This window comes from Lycium barbarum, chromosome 6 (assembly GCF_019175385.1).
Source record: "Lycium barbarum isolate Lr01 chromosome 6, ASM1917538v2, whole genome shotgun sequence".
Lineage (NCBI taxonomy): Eukaryota > Viridiplantae > Streptophyta > Magnoliopsida > Solanales > Solanaceae > Lycium > Lycium barbarum.
Window position 1 is genome coordinate 34,510,021 of NC_083342.1, and position 24,394 is coordinate 34,534,414.

The window sequence follows — 24,394 nt, forward strand, 5'->3', positions numbered from 1 at the left end:
GTACTTATCTGTTGAGTCCTAAAAATTGATTTATATGCATATGGTTTTACTAATGATTTTGAGAAAATTAGTTTTATACTAAAGGAAACATAAAGCTAGATTTTCAAAACCACTCCGAAGGAGGTGCGAGATTTTACTATTTAGATTTTCAAATCACTCCGAAGGGGTGCGAGATTTTACTATTTTGTTTCATTTACGATTTATGTTTACACCCCATAGCATCATTTCTTTGTATTGATATTCTTGGATTATTTTGTGTTGACACCATCATTATTATTATGCCGGTAGTGGCATGCCCGAAGGGGCCATCCTTATTATTATGTCGGAAGCGGCATGCCCAAAAGGGCCATCATTATTATTATGTCGGGACCGGCATGCCTGAAGGGGCCATCATTATTATTATGTCGGGACCGGTATGCCCGAAAGGGCCATCATAATTATTATGTCGGAAGCGGCATGCCCGAAGGGGCCATCATTATTATTATGTCGGAACTGGCATGCCCGAAGGAGCCATCATCATTATTATTATGCCGAAAGCGGCATGCCCGAAGAGGCCATCATCATTACTATGCCGGAAGCGGCCGTCCGAAGGGACTATTGTGATACCAAATTTATATTGTGTATTCTAGAATTTGCATATGCGGTAATTATATTTTGCATGCTAGAATTTGGGAAAAGGCCACAGGTCTTGGTTCAGAATGCTGTTTCAAGTTATTTACAGTTTGATTTCTAAACTTGTTTACTGCTGCACCTTCCTTGTGCTATGATTCAGTAATGCTTTAAATATTCAGTACATATTCCGTACTGACCCCCTTTCTTCGGGGGCTGCGTTTCATGCCACGCAGGTATACCCAGATGAGTAGAAGACATTGCTAGAAGGTGTTCCCGCGGGATTGTCAAGCTCCATCTCAGTTCGAAGTGTTGCCGGGTAAAAGTACTTATGTCATGGTATTTTGTATATGTTAGAGACTTTGCAGACAGTGTCCTGTGGATAGGGCGTCGAGAAGTGCGAATCATTTGTAGATGTTAAAAGAGTATGTATTTTCAGATGATTTTAGTTGGTTTAAAGTACGTAATTGATTGAAAGTTTTCATAATCTATATAAAGACAATGATCTCTATTTGGAAAAGTTCCATGTTTTAAAAGTTTTTGAAATGACAGGTTTTGGTAAAGCGAACGTTTAAGGGTTCGCTCGACTCTGATGAGAGTCGGGTGCCCATCATGCCCTGTCAAGATGAGGGTGTGACATGTAAGGCATGAATAATACTAACTAATAAAGAAATAATGAAATGTGAGGCAAGGATATAACCTATATGTCAATTGCCTCTTAAGGCGAATATTATGCTTGCTTAACTTTATAAAGAAAACACATGTCATGCGTATCAAATGTACCATCATCGTTAACCCGTGTTCGGGTAACTATCGCACGCCGCCCACTAGTGGTGTCATGTCCAGCCAAATAGGCACGGTGTAATCATAAGCCGCCCGCCTTAGCGGTGTCATGTCCGTCCATCTAGGAACGGTGTAATCATAAGCCGCTCGCCTTAGCGGTTTCATGTCCGGCCAAATAGGCGTGGTGTAATAATCATCATATACTTAACATGAAGCATGCATAAGAGCTCAAGTGAAAGTCATAACTCTATCGGAGTGACGTAAGGTCGGTAACCTCCGATTATCTTGTGGAACAGTCATAATCCTCATGTCTCACCTTGAAGGAAATAACATTATGAGGTTAAACTATCAATGATGAATAACAACCAAGGAAATCATACATCAAGATCATTAATCTCATAATAGCATCTTATCATAATCTTTAGAATCTTGGGACATAGAATCATCATCATTAGTGACATTATCGTAACACATCTCTTATCCATATCTCATGGGAAGTTCTTAATAATCATAGATTTGCAACTTTCAGAATGTAAGGAGATTATGAAAAGATTGAGGAAATCATGTTATAAGAATCATGCCTTAGAAAAGAAGGGACTAGCCTTACATACCTTCACGTCTCCTCAACAACGAGCGTTCTCCCTCCAAGCTGACGATTCTACATTCAAGAGAATTCATACGAAGATTAGATAACCGGGAACATACTTAGGCCTCAACTAAAACAACTAAGGGCTAACAAAAATTTGTCAACGTTTCCTTTGTTTCAACAAGCTTCTCTATTTAATAGACAACTCCCAAATGTCGATAATAACACCCATGATACTACAATCGATAAACTTCATCAAGTTCAACATTTTTCAATCCTTAGAGTGCCCTTCCAATGTTGTCCATAACCAAAACTATGACATAATACCATATATATATTCTCATATAATACTCCTTTAACATCATTTTCATTATTTACAACAAAATTACACTCATGGTATGTCAAGAACTATGACTCAAGTTAAGTTACCATTCAAGAATTCCGCTATTCCCACATTTAAACTTCATACTCTACTTTCTTCCATAATCCAAGCCTTTCAACTACTCAATATTCTTAGTAACATGAATTAAATGTGAAACTCACCTTTGATCACATAGGAATGGGCTTTGGATGAAAATACTCCACTTGAGAGAAAACCTTACTTCAATACCAAAGAGATTCTTGGTTTCCACAAGCCCTAGTGAACATCCTTGCACTTGATTCTACTAATTTCTTTGTGCTTACTCTTTAATTCCTCTTGGGTTTGTGATAATATGATATGGAGGGTATTCTAGAGTTTTCAGGACTTGGAGAGAAGGGAAATCTAAAAAAATAAAAGTATGGCTCGTCTATTTATAGCTGACACCAGAAAATTCCAGAGAGGCGGTTCGACGAGCGGGTCGACGACCCGTCGACGTGTCGATGGTCCGTCGACTGTCTCAGTCAACTCACGCCTGCAAATACCTGATCGCAGAAATGCAGGGATGGTACACATCGATGGTCCGTCGACATGTCGAAGGTCCGTCGACCGTGACTGGTGCCTGCAGACTTTCCTGATTCAGTTCAGATTTCACTGATTCGATCCGTTCAACTTCTAACCCCGTAAATTACTGGGAATACCTGCTGGTACATTTGCACACTGGGTAAGGCACTTTCTACCTTAACTTTCTCCAACGAGCTCTCTTCTTTCACCTCAAATGTCTTTGGAATCTTAGTTAGAATCGTTAAACACCTCTTCTTACTTGTAGGGACACCATATATGTCTTAACCTACATTAGTCTATTTACCGCACAACGACATGAAATTTTCCGAGGTGTAACACTCTTCCCCCCTTAAAAACATTTGTCCTCGAACGTTAAGTTCTCCGGAATTCCACAGAAATTTAGCCAGAGTTTCCCTTGTAATATGGCACTACCATCCTATCATAAAAACCCAAAATAGCATCTCCTCACAGGGCTATAACAATAATAGCAAGAAGACATGGCCACACACGATCCAAAAGCATTGAAAGAAACATTACATACCTGGGGAAAATGGCGTCTCATCTTGCACTTCCGCTGGGGTGGAAATAAGTGCTAGTATTTGGACTTCATATCTTCCTACTTTTCCCAATTCATCTATTTTACTTCCACGCCCCCTCATAATGCCTTCGTCAAGCTTATATTTTTAGTTCTTCTTTCACTACCCCAGAATCATTTGGAAGGGCAGTAAGAAATCCTCTCAGAGTCTTTCAGAAATATTTCTAAATCTGGCTTCAAGATGAAATTTCCACATTCCACTAATTCGACACTGTCCCATTCTTGCAAGCTTCATACGACCATCTGGATATCTCATTTCCAGATCCTCTTGACAGGTCTTTAAAGGTCTAATGTACATGCTTCTAGCATGCCTTGTAATGTTAAAAAAACGGGCTCTATCCGCTTACCCATCTCAGAATGGGGTGGGGGGGGGGGGGGGTTGGTTTGTTCTAGAATAACCTATGGGGGGGGGGGGTTGGTTTGTTCTAGAATAACCTATCTATCCCAGATCTCTTGGAATGCATTGATCTTCAGGTACCGGTAGAGAAACAAGTATTTTAGACTGAAAATTTTCCATAGATAGCTTATATGCTTCTTTACAATTACAACACCCATCTCAACTTTAGGTTCATCCTTATTCTTGATTAGTGCCACGAAATTGTCTTACGCAAGTTTACCCCATTATTTCTTCATCACAACCTCTAGCTTTCAGTTTCTCATTTAAATCCATCTTACTACATTTAGCTCCCGACGCGACTTTAATTTATTCTTGTTTGAGTACTCTAAGCTTGGAAATTCTCGTATCACCCACACACTCTCTTTTAAATGATCATACATATTTGTTCCTCTTCATTGTGGGTTGCTACCGTCAAGTATTCATATACTTTCAAATAACTCGTCTCCATTTCAATCCTCTTCTATTGTTAATTCTGCATCATTCCATTAGCAAGACATTACCAAATTCTGATTCAATTATGTTTGCCTTCAAGGCTTCCCCTGTACAATACTTTCCCAATCGTTATGCGACACTGGAACTTCGCATCCATGTAACTTGCTTGCGGCGGCTATTTCACTTGATTTCCCGTCTTAGTCCATCATTCACTTCTCCCTATAATACAGATCTTAGTCTCATCGCCTGTTACTTCTCACTATGAAATCATTCGCATGAGCTTTTATTGTATGGAAATACTATTTTATCCTTGTCTATCTTACACTTGAACTGAAGCCGCAATGCTCACGTGATGTACCTTATTGATACTAACACCACTCTTCTGTCATATGCCCATCCTTTAACTCCACCTCATAACCCAACTTATTGTTGTACAACTGCCATGTTGGATCCTCCATCTGCCTTCCATTCTACAACCCGTATCTTGTATTATCTTATTCTTAAGCCTCCGGCAGCCACGTTGCCTCAGAAAATCGAAGACTACCTCTTTGATGTCTTTTTTTGGTTACCATTTTTTTTTCCATGGCTATCAATCCATGAGGGAATTGTCTTTACCTCAATGTTTCTATTATTATTTCTATCAATACCGATAGACCGGCCTGTATGTTCATTATTTCCATCGATGTAGCTCATAACCGCTCTATACTCCACATACAGAATCATCTACCAACTCGCCCTCTCCATACTCACTTTTCCTCAATAGCCTCTCCCTGGGACCTTTACCATATAGCCCATCGGGGATGCAATTCCATTTGTTGCTGTCCGGACATACATATAAAGTCAGTCCCTTGATCATTCACAACTAAACCTTGTTCCTCCTTTCTTCTTAAGCCTCATCCTTTCCTCAAATGGTTTCATTCATAGGACAATAACCCTAAACCTATTTCGGAAAACCATTGGCTCCTCTTTCCTTACTTCTCTTTTCTCTCAGAACACCATCTTTTGATAAAACTGGAACTTAAGGTTCAACGTCAATCCCTCTACACTCTTCTTTGATCAGTTCACACTACTATAGGAGTATTGTATTCTGTTATCCCAACATATTAATAACGGGGTAACACATGGTCCTTTTTAAATTCTTTGTATGGATGTCGTGTAAACTCGTTCTTCACGCATAGAATATCTTACTCGACATTTGGTTCCATAATTCTCGTCATAACTTAATTAGTCACATTGACGGTACTCCATGATTCAAAATTTCTATCACTTGACGACTCCGGATCACATTCCCACTTAATGCTAGAAAATCCACAGGGTTTAATTCCCTTCCACCCTCTGTTTATCGAGTTACTACTCTAATCGACTTCCCTCCTATTTGCCTCGCTCCGACCATTTCTTCTTTGTTTCAACACTCCTACTACGCATACCACATATACCGAGCATTCATCACTTGTCATCCTTTTGTTTTGCAGACCAATCTTATCTTATTTTCGCCTTCCCTCATATCTGTAGTAGAAACCTCTATCGTAAAATCATTCGAGTAAATTCCTGGATATATATAACCTGAACTTTAACACAGAACACAACTGTGATCATAAGGTTACCCAATTGCCAGGGAAGGAGATTTTGTGAACACATCTCTTTTACTCTCTTTCCTCGAGGTCTCACCGAGGTCAATATGGCTGGGTTATAGTGATATGAAATTTATTCTCCCGCTATAAACATCGGCCGAAGTCTAGCTTAATAATCTCATTCGATGTATCATGCATCGGCTTATACGTATACATCAAGTTCATTTCATAACTCAATCTTCCAAACCATAAAAAGGGACTAGCCGAATTCTTCTAACTCGCATTTTTTTGGAATGCTTATCTCTTTAGTTCTCCTTAGTATAAAACTGTCATGACCCGACTAGGGGCCATGACAGGTACCCGGGGCTAACCACCGAGCACCGCTCATACTATTACCTATCGTACTCATCCTGCGTTTCATTATTCTCATACTCAGAATCATAGGAAAACCACTTCCATTTCGAAACATATTTATCTTTATATACATAAGCCTTTCGGCTATCAAAATAATATATATACAATGAGGAAATCGTGAGACCATACTACCCACACATAAGCATCTACGAGCCTCTACTAGAGTACTAGACATATGGACGCGACAGGACCCCGTCGTGCCCAAAATATATATATACAAAATCATAAGCAATGGCACCTCCAGAACAATAGAGTGCTCCCAAGTTTGTTGATCACTCCTACCAATATGGATCACCTCCCTTTCTTCCTATGGGCATGAACACACCATCCGATGAAAGAGGACGTCAGTACGAGCATTGTACTGAGTATGTAAGGCATAAACAATAATAATACATCAATGAAATAGAGAGATATCAAATGAAGAACAACCTGTAACTGACTGTCAATTTTGATAGAAATAAAATATGCTAACTCACTTCATAAACATCATCATATCAGGTGTGCATATGTATATAAGCTGCCTGACCATATAGGTACGGTGTGATCATCATTAGCCCCCTTCCGCGTCCGGGGTAACCATCTCATGCCGCCCACTAGTGGTGTCTTCCCATGCCACCTAGACATGGTGTATACGCTGCCCGCTTTAGCGGTGTCTCTCCAGCCATATAGGCGCGGTGTAATATCATCATCATGTACATCTCATAGGCTTATCATAATCTTGTCATGCTCTTATCATAATTCATGCATAGGAACTCAAAGACAACTATACTTTATCGGGGTGACATAAGGTCGTGAATCCCCGATTTCGTTATGGAGCATTCATAAGCATTCTGCCTCACCTTGAAGGAATTAACATATAAGGTGAGTGTATACAATAAGGATCATCATTATCATAGTCATCATTATCATTCTCATAACGTATCTCTTATCGTTATCTCATATGGCTCTTCATGAACATAGACTCATAATTCTTGAAATGTCAGAGGGTGATGGAGAGTAAGGGAAAATCATGCCATAGAAGTCATGCCTTAGAAAGAAGGGACTAGCCTTACATACCTTTTCATTTAGCTATTCTATCGCTTGATCGTTCTCCTTCAATGCTCACGTTTTTACCTTCAAGAGAGTTCGTATTAACATTAGCTAATTGATTATATGAACGTGCTTACCAAAGCTAGAGAAAATTGGGCAGCATTTCCTTTGTTTATTCAATTTTCCTCATATCATATATCAACTCCCAAACATCTATAATAACATTCACAACATTATAGCCAACAATCTTCATTCATCTACATTACCCACATTTCACAATTTCACTTCAATTCATCCATAATCATGGTCATAATATACTATTACATTTACTCACAATATAGAGCTTATCCCATTCCCTTAATATCATTTATAACATAATCCTAATCACAGTATATCAAGAATCATGACTCATCCCAAGCTACTACTCAAAATATCATTATTCTCATCTTTATAACCCATTTTCTATCTCCTTTCATAATCTAAGTCTTTCAACCTCTCAAAATATTAAACATCATGGAATGATCATAAAACATACCTTAGATAGTGTGGGAGTGAGCCTTGAGTGGAAAGACTTCACTTGTGCCAAAACCCTAGTTCACATCCAATGAAATTTCTTGACTTGGCTGAACTCTAATGAGTTTCTTACATTTGGTTTTCTTGGTTTGATAATTTTGATCACAAATCTCTCTTGAGTTCTTGTGGAAAAAGTGTGGAGATATTTCTATAAAGTTCTTGAAGTGTGGAGAGAAAGAATGAAATGAATTAAATGAGATTGGGTCCTTATATCAACTTCTAAAATCTGTCTCGACACCATTCTACGGACCAACATAAGGTATGTATCTTTCATACCGGCCGTATGTCAAGCCGTAGAATTGGTCCAGTGAAAGACCCATTCTGGGAAGAACAAACAGCCTAACATACGGCCAGTATGTTGCGCCGTATAATGCCTAGCTTTCTGAAGTTCATTCTCTTCGACTCGTTTGATCTCCAATCCTTATGGAACCTTCTTAATACTTGTTTAACACCTCATTACCAATCTAAGGGACATTATAAATCTTCTCCAGGACATCATAAAGCCATCATTAACTTGGTGTTCAAAAATCTCTCCTGATGCACAACGTATACCTTGCCTTTCTTGACAAACTCTCTTCTCTTGCCTCGAACGTCTGTGAAATCTTAATTAGGATCATCAAATGCCATTTCTCGCTTATCAAAACATCGTATACTTTGTGACCTTCGTTGTTCTTTTCACTGCGCATGAACAAATTTTTTTTTCGAGGTGTAACATTCTTCCCCCCTTTTAGAACATTCGTCCTCGAATGTTAAGCACTCGGGAATTCTACGAAAATTTCGTCAGAGTTTCCCTTGTAATATGGCACTACCATCCTGTCACAACAGCCCATAAAAACAATGCCTCACAGGGCCACAACATAATAGCAATACAGTTTGGCCACACACGACCCAAAAGCATAAAAAGAAAATATACATACCTCATAATCTTGTTGTTTCATCTTTGATCTCTTCCGGAAGTTGAAATAAGCGCGGGTACTTGGATTTCATACTCTCTTCCGCTTCCCAAGTCATTTCTTTTCGGTTGTTATTCCTCCATAAGAACTTAACTGAGGCTACTTCTTTATTTTTAAGTCTCCATACTTGCCTATGTAGTATGGCAACGGGGACTTCTTCATAAGCCAACCTTTCTATCACTTGAACATCATCAATCGGAACAATCCTCGTAGGATCTCCAATACACTTACGGAGCATTGATACATGGAAAACCGGATGGACTGATTCGAGCTCCGAGGGTAAGTCCAATTCATAAGCTACTTGACCCACCTTGCAGACAATTTTGTAAGGTCCAATGTATCGAGGACTTAACTTCCCTTTCTTACCAAATGTCATCACTCCTTTCATTGGCGACACCTTTAAGAATACCCAATCGTCAACTTGAAATTCTAAGTCTTGCTGCCGGTTGTCCGCATAAGATTTCTGGCGACTTTGGGCTATCAACAATCAATCTCGGATCACCTTGACCTTTTCTACTACCTGTTGAATCAACTCAGGGCCTATTAGTTGTACTTCTCCTACCTCAAACCATCCAATTGGGGATCTACACTTCCTTCCACACAGAGCTTCATACGGAGCCATTTGGATACTGGAATGGTAGCTGTTATTGTATGCAAACTCAATAAGGGGTAAGTGGTCATCCCAACTACGACCAAAATCTAGTACACATGATCTTAGCATATCCTCTAAGGTCTGAATGGTACGTTAGGCTTGCCCTCAGTTTGTGGATGAAATGCCGTGCTAAGCTTTACTTGAGTACTCAAACCTTCTTGGAATGATTTCTATAACTTAGCTATAAATTGTGCCCCTCTATCAGTAATAATGGACATCGAAATACCATGGAGTCATACAATCTCTTTGAGATACAACTTTGCATGGTCTTCTGCTGAGTATGTTGTCCTAACTGGAAGAAAATGGGCTGATTGCATGAGTCTGTCCATGATCACCCATATGGAGTCATATTTACTTCGGGAACGGGGAAATCCCACAATAAAATCCATGTTGATCACTTCCCATTTCCATGTGGGGATGTCCATTGCTTGCAATAGCCCTCCTGGCTTTTGATGTTTGATTTTCACTTGCTAACAGTTTGGACATTGAGCTACAAATTTTGCTATATCTTTCTTCATGCCATCCCACCAATACATTAACTTGAGATCATGATACATCTTTGGTGCACCTGGGTGAATAGAATACCGAGAATAATGAGCTTTTTTTAGAATTCGACGACGTAATTCTGCAACATTCAGAACACATAGCCTGCCTCTATATCTAAGAATTCCATCTATAGAAGTTTCAAATGGAGACTTCTCTTTTTCATGAAATGTGTCTCTATAATGGCTCAACTGAGGGTCTTCATATTGACGCTCTTTCACCTCCATATCTAAGGATGAAACAGTGGGATTATTAATATCAATTCCTGCACTTCCTGGGTCAATTAAATGAACTCCAAGATTAGTTAGTTGCTGGAGCTCATGAATTAATTCCTTCTTCCCCGGAAGAGCTTCACATAGGCTGCCCATTGATCTGCGGCTAAGCGCATCAGCTACTACATTTACCTTCCCGGGGTGGTATAAAATACTCACATCATAATCTTTCAATAATTCTAACCACCGCCTCTGCTGCAGATTTAATTCCTTCCCATTGAAAATATATTGAAGACTCTTGTGATCTGTATAAATGTCAACATGCACACCATACAAGTAATGTCTCCACATCTTTAGTGTATGAATAACTGCAGCCAATTCGAGGTCATGAGTTGGGTAGTTCTTTTCATGTTTCCACAGCTGTCTCGAAGAATAATGTTATATCCCGTGTTTTCGCATAATCGGAAATCGTGAAAATAATTAAGACTTGCATGTTATAAGGAAATAATTGATTTTAGTTAAAATGTCTATGTTGTTTATGGAAATATTGGTGTGGAAATGTGAAGGAAGTCCAATGGTAAAAATTTGGAATTTCGGAAATTAGTTTCGGGAATTGCAAAACGAGATTTTACGAATTGGGCCAAGAAAAAAAAATTGAACAAAATTTGAGGCCCAAGCCACAAAGGTGGTCGGCCATGACCCATGGCTTGTCCAAGCCCATGGATTTAATAGGTCATGTGACTTTCATGTGACCAATGAATAAGTAAGCAAATATATACACATACCTATCCATGGGAAAGTTCAAGAAACAAAAAAAAAAAATCAATCAACCTTGGAGAAAATAAGGCTCTCGGCCGAAACCCCATAGAAGAGAAAAGAAAATTTTCTAGCCTTGATCTTAGTCTTAAAAATCTTGTTCTTCTTGTATTCGTAGTGTATGCAAGACGCTCTCCGACGTGATATAATTGGTTTGGCACAAGAGCGACGTTTGCGGCGGGTTGAAACTTGAAGGAAAGGTGAGAATTCTTCCACTTTTGTGTTATGGAATTGGTATGAATGTTATGATGATTGGAATAAAATGAGCATTTTGTGGTAGTGATGTATGTGTGTGCAGCCGTGAGTGTGTGTGTGTTGGTATGTGGCCTTGAGCCATGTGAGTTGGAAGGGAAGGTGAATTGAATCCTGCCTAGTTCGTTAGTTGCGTCATTGTGGCATTTATGAAGTAAATGAATATTTAACGAGTTGATTTGGCATTGAAAAATGGTTGCGGGTTCTTATGGGAAATTATACGATTTTTGTATATTTTATGTAATTATGGAAGTAAGACTTTAAAAATGTGAATAATGGTTGTTGTTAACGAATTCGGAATGAAACAACGCGAGTTAGTATGTTCGTCGTAGTTGTTGACGTTTTGGGATGCAATATGGAAAGTAGCGAATTGTTTGAATTTATGTATATTGCTTGGAACGTAATTGGAATGTGGTTGAATAACCTTGAACGAATAAATGAATACAGTAGCGTGGACATTAGTTTGGTATTGTGACGTTTGAATGAAAGTTGTCGATTTATATAGAAAGAGAGAATATTGTCCCTAGAGTGATTTTGTTATGACTTATGATGTTCGTGATCTTATGGGTTGCTGTGTTGATATATATTGAGCCGCGCCAAGTCTCGGGGGCGTTATATATATAGGGGAAATGCTGCCGAAATTTCGGTAGACAAAAATGAAGTTAAGCGAACTCTTAAGCCTTGAAATCCCTAATTGGTAACTTTGACCATTTGCAGATTCTGAGCGAAACGGGACGTAAGTTTTGGGCGAGCGTAAGTAGTATATAAGGTATGTAAGGCTCCCCACTCTTTCTTTTGGCATGTCTTAGTATGCTAGGTCAATATCGGGACCCCGGGAGCAATCCTGTTCCCCGAAATTTGAATAAGAGAATGTCTACTATTCATTCAATCGAATTGAACCTTAAAGTTCTTCTTTTGCTTTCAAAGTAATTAAATGTTCGAAACTTATGCAAATGTAATCAAATCGCTTCGGATCCTCCATGTATGATTCCATAGACCTCAAATGTCTGTGATTCATGTCCGCCACCTCGACTTGACCCGAGGTGGGCCCGCTAACCCCGAGACTTCTTTGTTTGCTCTATTATGCCCATTTGTGTACAAGGTCGGTAAAAGACTTTTGTTATGAATTTTCCTATCATACAATAATGTTATAACTGCCACGATATTCTAAACTATATTTTGAACCATAAATATTACTTTGGAAATATCTTTGTGAAAAGAACTCCGTACTAACTAATCGCTCGACTATTTTGACTAATAAATTGACTTATGATTTTGACAAGTTTCAAAGGATATTTTGACATACAAATTGCATTGTTTGCTCACGACTCCGCTCGTGCCCTTATTATGATTCGTTCACCGGTTCCCGGGCCGGTTATGATTCGTGCGCATTATGATAAATTCGGCCGTATACTGTGTCACGGTTCCCGAGACCTCGCCATAGGGCCGAGTTCCGTTTGCTGTTATTCTGTGATATGGCTGGTGATATGATATGCTGATATGTGTGTGCTCGGGGATGTACGGAGATTTGAACCTTCTGGTGTTATGCTGTGTGTGGCACCAACGTCAGAGTGGTGACCACGTTCCTGAGCTTTGCATGATTTTGTTTGCATTATGTATATATGATTTTGATACACATTTGGATATATTGTTCGGCATTTCTCTCCTTTGTATCCTGTTTACTTTCAGTTGTGGTCTATATTTCTGTACTCCATGCTTTACATACTCAGTACATCTTTCGTACTGACCCCCTTTCTTCGGGGGCTGCGTTTCATGCCCGCAGGTACAGACACCGGTGATCCACCACTGTAGGCTCCACTTCTGCTATTTCGGAGTACTCCCTTTGATTCGGAGTCCACTTTTGGTATATATATCTTTCGCCATGTATATATTTCTGCATATCTGACTATTTGGGTACGGCGGGGCCCTGTCCCGTCACATGATTCTGTCGGTCAGTTAGAGGTCTGTGGACATGTCTGTGGGTTATGGTCTTTCTGTTTGGATATGTGTATATGTTGTTTGGGCGATCCCATACGCCGAGGCGGCCGGTCCGCATATGTTGCTTTGTTAGCCCTGTGTGGCCTTTGCTGGTGTTTGCTGTGTGCAGGATTATTTTGGATAGTCTGTAAAACAAAGGAAACTCTGCCGAAATTTTTCTAGAAATTATCTAAATTTGGAATATAGCCGTGTCGGCTTCTGCTATGTATTTGAATGTATTTGATAGATGGGTTTGGGTGGCCAGATCGGGCACTAGTCACGGCCTACGGGGTTGGGTCGTGACAAATAAGTAATGACTTTACCATGCTACATCAATACACATCCTAACCCAGCGCCAGAAGCATCACAATATACAACATAACCATCTGGCCCTTCTGGGAGTGTCAAGACTGGGGCTAAAGTTAACCTATCTTTCAGTTCTTGAAAAATACGTTCACAAGCATCATTCTACTGAAATTTAGCTGACTTCTGGGTTAGCTTTGTCAATGGGGCTGAAATAGAGGAAAATCCTTCTACGAATCTTCTATAGTAACCTGCAACCCCAGAAAACTACGGACTTCTGTAGGCGTTATAGGCTTTGGCCAAGTCTTCACAGCTTCAATTTTCTAAGTATCAACTCGAATGCCATCACCTGAAATATCATGGCCCAAAAATGTCACAGAATTCAGCCAAAACTCGCACTTTGAAAAATTTGCATACAATTCTTGAGTTCGAAGATTTCCAAGAACAATACGTAAATGGTCTGCATGTTCTGATTCTGTCAGAGAATATACCACAATATCATCAATGAATACGATCATGAACAGATCTAAGAGAGGCTTGAATACATTATTCATCGGATTCATGAACACTGCCGGGGCATTAGTGTTACACCCCGTAGTTTCGTATGTGGAAATTTATAAGTGTTCGACGTTCTAAGTGTGGATACTGGAGTTCCCTTCAAGGATATATGATATTATACGAACTAATCCTATTTTCATGACGGTTTACGTTCATATAATAAGCATGGGAAACTCCGGGACCAAGCAAATTGAAGAAAATAAATTTGTCAAAAATTTGGAAAAAGATTGACAGAATTTTAGGTCAATTTGAAGGGATATATCTCCTAGTATATTAAGAGTTTTAAGGTGTTTCAAAAGCCTAAAATGAAGTTTGTTGAGTCTGGTTTCCAACACTACAAGCCGCTAATCGATAGGACAACGGAGTAGAGAATTATAGACGTTACAAGTTCAGCTGACAGAGCAGAAACGCGTGCTACAGTAACTGCTACAGTGACCCGACTCGAATTTGAACCAATATAAAAGGGGCTTGCCCCTCTTTTTTCAGCCAAAATTTCTTCCAAAAAATTCCAAAATTCTCTATAAAGTTCCCCAACTCTAAAACCCAAATTTCAAGCCTAAATCAACGATAATTCCCGAATTCCGGTTCAGGCAACGTATAGTTGCGAGTATAGAATCATATAGCGACGCGTGTGGTTCAAGATTAAGGTGGAAAAAGTGAAGATATCGCGATAGTATTAGGAGCAAGGTATGAATATCCTATTATTAATGTTAATTTTGGTTTATTTACAGAGATAAAACTTCCAAATAGCCGTCTAATAGTTTTGTTGATGAAAATATGGGATAAACCCATATGGGATGTTTATGGAGTATTTTGGTGTTGAGAATATTATGATTAATGTTGGTATTGATGTTGTTGTTGTTGGTAGCTGAATTACGATTTTGGGCTAGGCATATAAACAGGGGATATGCTGCCAAAATTTAGGCAGATTCTAGAAATATTATTTGAAAGGCTAAGACAAGCGTTGAGTAGTTAAAGTTAAAGTGACTAAAAAGGTATGTTAAGGCTAAACCATTTCTTTCTAAAGGCATGATTGTTTTGTTATAAACCTTTGTGCCATATCCATAATATCCTTGCTTCCACAAATGCTAGAAGCCTATGAATCTCATGATCCTTACTATATTATTGACCTTATTCATGATCTTGAGACTATTCTTTGTGATTGATCTCACCTCATAATACTTGTTCTTTCGTGGTGAGATATAGCGATGCTGATTCTATTTTCAATGTTATCTAAGTTCATGATTCTCGAGACTCCCATGACATCGTCGACTTCACCTTAAGATAGTTGATCTTCTAAGAAAGGATATAGTGATAATGATAATGGTAATGATGATGTTGATTTCAGTTATGTATTTTTATGTTTATGTGTATGCATTCATGTATGTATGCATTGCATCCCACTGATCAGTTAGGGATAACATCGAGTCCCGCAAGGGCCGAGTACGGATAACATCGAGTCCCGCAAGGGCCGAGTATGGATAACATCGAGTCTCGCAAGGGCGAAGTACGGATAACATCGAGTCCCGCAAGGGCCGAGTATGGATGACACCGAGTCCCGAAAGGGCCGGGTACGAATATGACTGATGTATGTATAGTAAGTGTACGTGAATGCATATGTATGTATGTTGTGTATGGATGTGTATAAAATGTTTTTCCTGTAGACGAGTAGTTTATATGATAGAGATCTTAAGAAGAGTACGAGGTATAATTACTTACTTTATCTTATGTTATATTCATTATAATATCATACTACTATTCATTCCTTACATACTGAGTACATTGCTCGTACTGACGTCCCTTCTTGTGTACGCTGCGTTCATGCCCGCAGGTGTAGATAGACGAGATGAAGATCTTTCATCGTCGGCTGCCTTCAGGTACCAATTCTGATTTGTAAGCTCCACTTCTTCCTGGAGCATTGCTGAGTCCGAGTTGTATATGTTTTTTTGTGCCAAGAGGGTATGTCGGGGGCCCTGTCCTGACTTATATACTTCAGCCATGTTCATAGAGGCTTTGCAGACAGTTTCTGTGTACAGCTTAGTCATAGTGTGACAGTAGTGATGTCGGCATCATGGGTCTATTGTACATTTACTTATACATGATATTATATTCATATTTAGCCTCTTGATCTTATTATTTCCATTTGAGATACGAAGGATGTAAGTTATAAGTTGGTTCGCTCGGTTCCTGTAAGGTGACGGGTGCCAATCACGCCTAACCAAGGGCGGGGTGTGACAATTCGTTAACCCAAATGACATCACCCGGAATTCATAATGGCCATATCTCGTTCTAAAAGATGTTTTGGGAATATCTTCTTCTTTAACTCTTATTTGATGATAACCTGACCTTAGGTCTATTTTGGAAAACCACTTGGCACCTTGTAGTTGATCAAACAAATCATCAATTCTCGGAAGAGGATATTTATTCTTTATCGTCACCATATTCAACTGCCTGTAATCAATACACATCCTTAAAAAACCATCTTTCTTCCTCACAAATAGAACTGGTGGTCCCCACGGTGATGAACGAGGTCTAATGAATCCTTTTTCAAGCAAACCCTTAAATTGTGCCTTTAGTTCTTTTAATTCTGCAGGAGCCATTCGGTAAGGAGGAATAGAAATAGGCTTCGTATCACGCAACACATCAATAGCGAAATCAACCTCTCTTTCTGGAGGAAGGCTTGGGACTTCATCTGGAAATACATTCGGAAATTCATTCACTACCGGAACGGATTGGAAAGTTGGCAACATTGCTTTTGTGTCATGAACTCGGACTAAGTGTTAAATATAGCCTTTAGCTATCATCTTTCTTGCCTGAAGGTAGGAAATAAACCTACCCATTGGAGATGTTGTATTTCCCTTCCATTCATGCACGGGCTCTCCCGACAATTGAAATCGAACTACTTTCATTCGGCAATCAACATGTTACACCTCGGAAAAAATTTCCATTCATGCACAGTTAATAGACTGACGAAGGGAGCGACGCATGCGATGGTTTGATGATTAAAGATATAACATTCGATGATTCTACATGAGATTTCAAAGACATTCGAAGTAAGAGAAGAAAGTTGCCAAGAGGAGGCAATACATACGAGATGTATCGGAAAGGATTTTTGAGTTACGAGTTAATGACGATTCAATGATGCTTGGGAGAAGAGTTATAACATCCCCTAGATTGTTAATGAAGTGATAAACAAGTGTCAATAAGGTTCCATAAGGATTGGAGATCAAACAAGTCGACGAAAATGATTTTCGGAAAAACTGTGGATTGTACGGTCTATTATACGGACTGTACAAAAGATACAGACCGTATACCTGGCCATATAACTTGTCCAGAGAAGAGTCTCCGCTGGAACCATTATATGGTCACACATACGGACCGTATAAATTGTATGGACCGTATGTGTGTCCGTATAAAGGTGTCGGGACAGATTTGTGTATTAAATAAGGGACCAAGTTTCATTTCATTTCATTTTCGCTTCACTCCCCTTCTCTCTCAAACATCTCTATACACTTATCCAACAAGAATTCAAGGGGTATTTATGATCAATTACATCAAACCAAGTGAATCAAATGCAAGAAACTCATTAAACTTCATCGAAGACAAGGAATCCAAGTGAAGGTGAAACTAGGGTTTTGCTCAAGTGAAGTGTTTGCACTTAAGGTTCATTCCCACACCATCTAAGGTAAGTTGTATGGTATTTACATGTTTTTAAGGTATTTGAAAGTTGAAACACTTGGATTGTAGAAGGATACAGGAAATGGGTCATAAACAAGAGAATAATGAGATTTTGAGTAGTAGTTGGAATGAGTTGTGAATATTAATATGTTGTGATTATAAGTACGTTATAAATGATATTGAGAACACGGGATAAGCATTATATGCAAGAAAACGTACTAGTATACTATGACGAAGATTATTGATGAATTGAAGTGGAATTGTGAGACGAGGGTAATGTAGATGAATGAAGATTGTTGGTTATGATATTGTGACCGTTATTATGAATGTTTGGGAGTTGATATACAATATGGGAAAGGTTGTATAAACAAAGGAAATGCTGAACAATTTTCTCTAGGTTTATTAAGCACATTCATGTAATCGATTAGCTAATGTGAATGTGAATCCTCTTGATGGTAGAAACGTGAGCATTGAAGGAGAACAATCAAGCGATGGAAATTGTTAAGCGAAAGAGGTATGTAAGGCTAGTCCTTTCTTTCTAAGGCATGACTCATATGACATGAATCCTCCTATCTTTCCATGATTTTCCTACATAACGGGAATGACGAGCCTACGAGTATAAAGAGTTTCATATGAGATAAAGAAAAGAGATATGTTATGAACATGATAATACCGATGATGAATCTAAGTCTAGAAGTCATAAAGCTCATGATATGATATTCCTACGAAGCTAATGATCCCTATATGATTCCTATAATATTATTTCCTTACCTCTCCATGACTTTCTTACCTTCCGAAAAACTAAGAGCCTATGTTCATGAATAGCCATATGGGATAAGATAAGAGATATGTCATGAATGCGAAAATGATGATGATGGGTCTAAGTCTAAAGATTCTAAGGCCTATAATATTATGTCTCTACAAGGCTAATGATCCATACTATGATCTATTGATGTTGTTTATTGAATACACTAACCTTATATGCTAATTCCTTCAAGGTGAAGCAAAATGCTTATGAATTCTTCATAAAGGAATTGGGGGTTCTCGACCTTATGTCACCCCGAAATTGTTATAGATTCTCTATAAGCTCTAATGTATGTCCTACGACCAATGATCTGAAAAGTTACGAGTCTATGTTCATAAAGGGTTCTATATGAGATTAAGGTAGGAGATATGCCATAGATACGATGATGGTAATGATGAGCCTGTGTTAGATATTATAAAGGCTATTATGCGATATTATTACGAAGTTCATGCTACGAATACGATGCGATTTTCATAGATTGTCTTTAAATCCAAATGTATGCTCTATGAAAAGTTATGATAAGTTTATGGGATATATGTGATGATAGTAATAACGATGTTTATAGTGATGATGATAATGATGACTATTATAATAGTGATGACACTAAAGATACTTATGGGCTTTTATGCATATATGTGCCTATGTATGGCTATTATGAAACCTCGAGCTTATATGGCCGGGTAGAATGTATACGAATATATATATATATATATATATATATATATGTAATGCGTGCGCACCTCTGCAGTTGGGTACGGATAACCCTGAAGCCTTGGTAGGGCTAAGTAGATATAACCCTGAAGCCTTGGTAGGGCCAGGTATGTATAACCCTGAAGCCTTGGTTGGCCAGATACGTGTAACCCTGAAGCCTTGGTTGGCCAGGTTTGTATATGATATAAATATGTATATGATATGAATATGTAAATGATATGGATATGTACATGATATCGACGTGAATATGATATATGTAGGAAAAGCCCGACAAATATGTACGTGATATTGTCAAGCCACTATGTGGCCGTATACGAATAACGTTTAATGTGTATGAGCTATGATGATATATGATATAGGCATGAAAGGTATCCTCCTTTAAAATTTAGGCAGGTTATGTCTTCATCACATGTCCTATGATTCTCTATTATGTTCATCTCATTCATGCCTTACATACTCAGTACAATATTCGTACTGACGTCCATTTTCTTTTGACGCTGTGTTCATGCCCACAGGTAGACAGGGAGGCGACCCAGATTTGTATAAGTCGATAAGCAGAGTGTTGAAAGCACTCCATTATTCCGGAGGTGCCATTGAGTTACTATTGTATGTACATGTATGTTTTGGGCACGACGGGGTCCTGTCCCGTCCATATGTCTAGTACTCTAGTAGAGGCTCGTAGATACGTATGTGTGGGTAGTATGGTCTCATGATTTTGATAAGTGTATATATGCATATAGGAATGTGTGTATTATTTTGATAGCCGAAAGGCTTATGTATATAAAAGTAATTATATTTCTAATTAAAAATGTTTTTCTTATGATATGAGTATGATAAGTAAGGGAATGAGTGGTGCTCGGTGGTTAGCCCCCGGTACCCGTCACGGCCCCTAGTCGGGTCGTGATAAAAGTGGTATCAGAGCAGTTCAGTCCTAGGAAGTGTGTACGAGCCGTGTCTAGTAGAGTCTTGTTTATGGTGTGTTATGCGCTAAATCTATAAACAGGAGGCTACAAGGCATTTAGGAGGGTTACTTTTCTTTCATCTCTAAGATCGTGCGATAAAGCTAAGCCATAGGGAATGAGATTCCTTATACTAACCCCTGACTGCAGCAGAAGTGTTACACCTCTCATTTATATATATATAGAGAGAGAGAGAGTTACGCCGAATGTTAATTGTCCTAGTTTCGGGAAGTAGGATAAGTCTTGCAAGGTCATGAAGGTAGATGTATCCATCTTGAGTATATAATGGAGTAAAACCATGTTTAGTAAGTTTCAGGAAGGTTTAAGACTCGTTGGATCATCGAAGATAAGTTTTAGGGGAAGTTTAAAAAATTTCATGTTCTGGCACACTTTGCGGCACAACATGCGTCCAGCAAACACGACATGCGGCCGCGCAATTGCACAGCAAAGTGTGCCAGTTGAATTTGGTCAGCTGGCAAGCTTTGCGACACAACATGCGACTCGCAGAGCACACTTTGTGTCTAGCAAAGTGTGTCGCATGTTGTGTCGGTCCAGAATTTTCTGGACCACTTTAAATAGACCCAACTCAACCAAAAATCATATTTTTCACCATTCTTGGTCAAGAAAACCTCTATAATACTCTCTAACATTCATCCACAAGAAAAATTCAAGGGAAATCCATGATCAATGACACCAAATCCATGAACCCAACTGTATGAAGCCTAGCCAAAGTTCATTTAATTCAAGAAAACCCAAGGGAAGTGAAGTAGGGTTTTGGTGCTAGAGGAGTAACTCCACTCAAGACTTGTTCAACCACTATCTAAGGTAAGTTTCATGACTTTCTCATGATGATTAAAGTGTTGATAAGTTAAAATACTTGGATTGAAGAAGCGTGTAGGAAATGGGTCATGAAAGGTGAATAGTGACATTGTTGGATGAAGGTTTGAAATGAATCATAAATGTTGGTATGTTGAGATTATAAATACATTATAAATGAAATTTAGAATATGGAATAAGTATTGTACGAGAAAGAACGCGATAATGGACTTTGGTCATAGCTATGAAAAATTGGAGTGAAATTGTGAATTGTGGGCAAAATAATTAGATGATGCTTATCGTTTATGATATTGTGATTGTTGTTATGGATGTTGGGAGTTGGTATGGGGTATGGAGGAAAGTAGAGTAAACAAAGGAAATGCTGTCGAAGTTTCCCTAGAATTAGTAGCGCGTTCTTAGGGACGAGTAACTAACGTTAATGCGAATTCTCTCTTGAAGGTAGACACGTGACATTGAAGGAGAACAAGCGAGTGATAAACTAATTAAGCAAGAAAGGTATGTGAGGCTAGTCCTTTCTTTCCATAGCATGAATCCTGTAGCATGATTTTCCTTCTCTTCATGAGTCTCTTAAATCTCAGAAAAATTACGAGCCTATGACCCTAAATTGCTACACCAGGTAATGACTTAGAGTATATAAATTTTTGATGTACATGATATGATGATTCCCAAAATGTTCATGATGTCATTTATTGCTTACACTCACCTCATACCCTATTTCCTTCAAGGTGAGGCAGAATGTTAATGGGTGCTCCATAATGGAATCGGGGAATCACAACCTTACGTCACCCTAAAAAAGTATAGTTGTCCTTGAGTTTCATGCATATATTATGATGAGCATACTATAATGAGTACATTATGATAATGAGCATATGATTATGATGATAAACCGTACCTATATGGTCGGGCAGATACATACACCACTATAGTGAGCAGCTTATACCCCGGACGCGGGAGGCTTGGACGCAGGCTAATGTTATGATTATTGTTACACCTGGAAATTTCTCCGTACTTGTATGGTTAGTGGAATGATGAGAATTTAGTGAATGATGTTTTATTAAGTCAGGAATGGCTAATTAAGAATTTTTGGAAATAAGAAAGTCGCGGAAAATTTTTCAGCACAGTGGTCGTATATGACACTATACGGCCCGTAAAGTGATTTACGGACCGTATAGTGCAGTCGTCCTCCAGCTTATCAAAAATCTCAACTTTCTGTAAATGTTGAATATGGTTAAATACGACCCAGTTTACGGCCCGTAAACTGGTTTACGGGCCGTAAACCAGGTCGTAAACTACCATGTCCATCAACCAAAACTTTCTGTTTTTGGAATGCTTAAAAACGACCACAGTGGACGGACCGTAAATCAAAATACGGTCCGTATATGGTGGTTTACGACCACTGTTCACCCCGACAAGAATTCATTAAAAATCAGATTTTGTGATTTTTAAAAGGGACTTAAGCCTCATTTCACTTCATTTTCAGCCATACACCTCAAGAGACATTCTAGAACTCTCCAAATATTTCCTCCACAAGAATTCAACAGAATCAAAGGAGATATCAAGATTATCAAAACCAAATTCATAAAAAAAAGTGTAAGAACACATCAAAGGATCTTCTAAGTCAAGAAATTCCCAAGAAGGCGGAACTAGGGTTTTGGCTAGGTGAAGTATTTCAACTTAAGGATTGTTCAACCATAACCCAAGGTAAGTCTTATGATTATTCCATGTAGTTTGAAGTATTGGAAAGCTTAGACACTTGAAATGTAAAAGAACATAGAAATGGGTCATTACTGAGTGAATAGTGACATAATTGAATGATAGTGGAATTGAACTATGAATATTGAAGTGGTGTGAATACAAATACGTTATAAATGATGTTTATATCATGAAACAAGCATTAAATGCATGAAAACGCAAGGATGAGCTAGAAGTATAAATAAGGGAAAATTGGAGGAAAATGGTGGATTTTGCCAAACGCACGTAAATGACGATTGTCGATTATGATATTGCGAATAATATTATGAATATTGGGAGTTGATATAGAACGTGAGAAAAGTAGTATGAGCGAAGGAAGCGTTGTCTGACTTCTCCTAGAATTAGCGACACGTTCTTATAGTCAGTTACTAATGTTGATACGAATTCTCTTATGTAGGTAACAGCGTGATATCGATGGAGAAAAAGTGAGAGATATCTTAGCTAAACGACCAAGGTATGTGAGGCTATTCCTTCTTTTTAAAGGCATGAATCTTTTAACTTGAATCCCTATTTCTTTCGTGAGTTCTTACACTCTAAGAAGTTAAAAGCTATTACTTATGAATGTCTATATTAGATAAGTTATACGATATGATGACACTAGAATGATGATGATGTTATTCCTTGCCTACACTCACCTTATGTACTAGTCCTTTCAAGGTGAGGCAGAATGTCCATGACGGTTCCATAATGTAATCGGGGGATCACGACCTTACGTCACCCCGATAGAGTAAAGTTGATCATGAGTCAAATATACGCATTATGATAAGATAAGTATTTTATGATAAGCATATTACTATGAGAATTTACGTTGAGCATTCCATGAGCATTTCACACCGGGCCTAGTTGGCCGGGCAGACACCGCTTCGGCAGGCGGTGATACGGATACACCACGACCTACGGGCGTGGGCAGACACCACTAGTGGGCGGCATGAGATGGTACCCCGGACGTGGGAGGCCTGGACGCGGGCTAATATTATTGATTATCACACCGTTCCGACATGGACGGGCAGCTTGCATATGATGCATACATGTTATGATGATGAGTATGAGTAAGATAGCATGCATTACTTCATTTATGATTATCAGTCAGATCCATATGTCTCATGTTGATGTTATTCCCATATTACTAATGTCTCCTTTTATTATGTATGCCTCTCATACTCGGTACAATATTCGTACTGATGTCCTTTCTGCGGACGCTGTGTTCATGCCCACAGGTAGACAGGGAGGAGAGCTTGGCCCAGGTCTTCAGTAGCTATCAACTGATAGATAGCACTCCATTGTTCGGAGGTACTTATGACTATTCTTTTGATGTACATTCATATATGCATATTTTGGGCATGACAGAGTCTTGTTCCGTCCATGTATTCACTATGTTAGTAGAGGCTCGTAGATACACAGTGTGAGTTAGATGGTCTCACAAGATGTTTTCATATGTATGTGTATTATTTTGATGGCCGAGAGGCAAATGTATA